Source organism: Palaemon carinicauda, chromosome 11 (genome assembly GCF_036898095.1).
Source record: "Palaemon carinicauda isolate YSFRI2023 chromosome 11, ASM3689809v2, whole genome shotgun sequence".
Taxonomy (NCBI): Eukaryota; Metazoa; Arthropoda; class Malacostraca; order Decapoda; family Palaemonidae; genus Palaemon; species Palaemon carinicauda.
Genome location: NC_090735.1, coordinates 138,235,111 through 138,238,924, shown reverse-complemented (window position 1 = coordinate 138,238,924; position 3,814 = coordinate 138,235,111).

Here is a 3,814-nt window from a genome sequence, read left to right as displayed (position 1 = left end):
ATTTTGAGGTCATTTAGTTATTTTATTTGTATATAAAACCTTGATTGAAGGACAAAAAATTCAGTTTACAATAAACAATTTGGATATGATTAAGTTCCTGGTGTTGATGACTCACAACTCGGGAGAATGGTGCAGCAATTAGGATTATGTTTTAAGTTTAATTTTGATTATTATATCTTGTCCATTATTACAGTAAAAGTTAAAGTAATATAAATTTATCGCCAAAGGGATATAGTTGTTATTGAAGTATTTGCTTATTTTCTTGTTCTTATCTTCACTTTTTAATGAAATTTGTAAGCTAAAGGATTTCTTTAAGGTTCTTTACGGAAGAATGACGTTTTCTTTTGAGTGATGAGCGTTCAGTACCCTCCCACTCAGTCTGGATTTATTTCATTTTCCTGCTCAGATAAATTTTAATCACATTCTATAACTTTCATCCTGTGTGAAGAGAAATTTATTCATTGCCATCTAATGATTGTTATGTCTTCATTTCACTTGAAGTTACTTGACAATCGCACTGATGTATATATGACATTTGTTTGCTTTATTTATTCTGAATTTCTAGTTTATTTATTTTATTTTTTTTATTTTACTTGAAGTTAACATGACAATTCCACTAATGTATCATCATCGTCATCTCTTCCTACGCCTATTGACGCAAAGGGACTCTGTTAGATTTCGCCAGTCGTCTCTATATTGAGCTTTTACTTCAATACTTCTCCATTCATCATCTACTTCACGCTTCATAGTTCTCAGCCATGTAGGTCTGGGTCTTCCAACTCTTCTAGTGCCTTGGGGAACCCAGTTGAAAGTTTCGTGGGCTAATCTCTCTTGTGGAGTGCGAAGAACATGCCTAAACCATGTCCATCTACCCCACACCATGATCTCATCCACACATGGCACTCGAGTAACCTCTCTTATAGTTTCATTTCTAATATTGTCCTGCCATTTAACTCCCAATATTCTTCTGAAGGGTTTTGTTCCCAAATCTACAGAATCTGATGGATATTGTTTCATTGTCATGAATCGACTACGGCCCATGCAGTAGCACCGATCTCACTGAACTAACATATAGTCGGATTTTTGTGTAATTTCAGGCAATTTGATTTTCAAAAATACATAACCTAGCCATTGTCCGATTTGCATTTTCCAATCATACTAATGTATTTTTGACAATATTTTGATGCGTTTATTATGAATTTCCAGTTTTTAATATTTTTTTATTTGACTTGACTTGACGTTAATGTTGACTATCCAGTTTTTTCATGTCTTTATTTGACTTAAAGTTAACGTGGCAATCTCACTAATGCATATCTGACATATTTTTTTCGCTCTGTTCATTCTGATTTTCCAGTTTTTCCAGTTACTCATTTAGACAGGATTTTCATGAGGGAGTACGTAATAAGGAGCTGTATTATGTATTTTGAATATATATACACACACACACACACACACACATATATATATATATATATATATATATATATATATATATATATATATATATATATATATATACAGTATATATAAATATATATATATACACACATATATACACTTATGTATATATATAAATATATATATATATATATATATATATATATATATATATGTATATGTGTATATATATGTATATATATACATACACATATATACACATGTATATATATGTAAATATATATATATATATATATATATAATTATTTATATATATATATATATATATATATATATATATATATATATATATATATATATATATATATATATATATATATATATATATGTATGTATTATTTGACATTATTTTCCAGTGTTTATTCTGAATTTCCAGTTTTTATTTTTTCTTCTCGTAGTGGGAGGGGGAAAGGGGAGTTGGTTTATTGATTGTCCAATGGAATGACAAAGGGATCAGATATGTAAAGGAGTCTTCTTCTGCTGATATCGTGGACGAAAGGAAGAGGAGGAGGACAAACTGGAGATGACTTAAGAGAGAGACGGTAGATGATGAAGTTCAATGGAAATGGTGCGCTGTTGCGTTCATGCCCGGCTGAACTGACCATACTTTAAGTGCAATACATACATTCGGACGTATATATATATATATATATATATATATATATATATATATATATATATATATATATATATATATATATATATATATATATATATATATATATATATATGCATATGTATATATGTGTATATATATATATATATATGCATATGTATATATATATATATATATATATATATATATATATATATATATATATATATATATATATATATATATATAAACATTTCCCAATTCTCTTAGAAGCCGAAATGGAGGAAGGGGAGAAATAAAATGAAATTACGGCCGTAGGAAGGCTGAGACAAATAAAGGTTTAATAGACGGTTAATGGAGCGTTGTGACTCGTCAGAAGAAAGTCATATTTCCCCCCCTCGTTTGAAACGGTCCTTTCATACGTCCGAACCATTCCCCCTCCTCCTCTCAAAAAAAAAAAAAAAAAAAAAAAAAAAAAAAAAAAAAAAAAAAAAAAAAAAAAAAAAACGGTACCTTCCCTACCCCCTCCGCTGCCTCCTCCCCAACCCCCTCCAGAGCCTTCTCTCCTAGGCCGTAGGGGCAAATGAAATTGGAATTCCTATGCTTACTTTGTACTGCTCATTGTTGGAGGTTGGCTGCCACGGGCACTTACTTAGCCCTGCCGCTCTTCCGGCCGGCCGGCGAAGTGCCTCGAATTTGAGGGCCTTGATGAAAAAGCCCCTTTTCGAGTGCCAATTAATTATATTTTCCCTGTTGCCTGCCGCATAAACCTGAGCATTTTATGTGGGGCCTCGGTATAGATGGATATCTAAGCACTTATTTTTATGATTTTAATATATTTTACACCGAGACACTTGCTCGTTATTATTTAGGGGAGATTATCAGATTTCTCTAGCGTGCTTGGTAGTAAGTTTCGCCTTCTTCTTATTAATTTTTTCTTATCTATCTATAAGCTGCATCCTATCATATCCCTTTAGTATCCTCGTGAGGTGTCTCCTATCTCTTATCGATATCTCTTGTCTTTGCTGGCTGTCTGCTATCTCCCGTGGCTTCGGGAATATGCAACATCCCGTTCTTCTTCGCCTGGTGCTTGAGACTGGAATCTGCATATTGGGCTGCCGTCAAGAGTGTTCGTTTTAAAGCGCATAATTCTACTGCGTTTTTTCTTTGTTCTTTCGAGTGATTCTCTTCTCTTCTCTTCTCTTTTCTCTTCTCTTCTCCTCTCTTCCAGGGAAGAACTTGTTCCTCAGGCAGGTTCTTCTCAGTAGTCTCTTTTATTTGGAAATACATTTTCAACTCTTCGACTTAAGGTTGCGTTTTGTGCTGTGGAAGTGTTCGCAACATAGCCAGGGTTTTATTTTCTATTATTTTTAGCGATATATATTTTGTTGTATTGGTTAATTCATCTGTTTAGTATTCGTTGCAATGATTTGTATTTCAAATGATTTTATTTACACAATTTTAGATTTTTATTTTTTTATTTCTCTGTTTTTATTTTATTTTTGTTTTTAGCTTATGGTATTTTCCGTTTATTTTGTATATGTATCTCTGTTTGTTTACGTCATCATGACTTATCTTCTAAGAATTTTTATTGTTGCATGATCATACATTTAAATATATTTATCTTAGTTATTTTCATGTCTCCATGATTTAGTTTTATTTATTCATCTCTGTTTTCTTTATATCGCAATGATCTATTTTCTTAATTTCTATTGCTGTATCATTTTTTTTCTTTTACGTTTTGTTTGTTGCCTTTTTTCT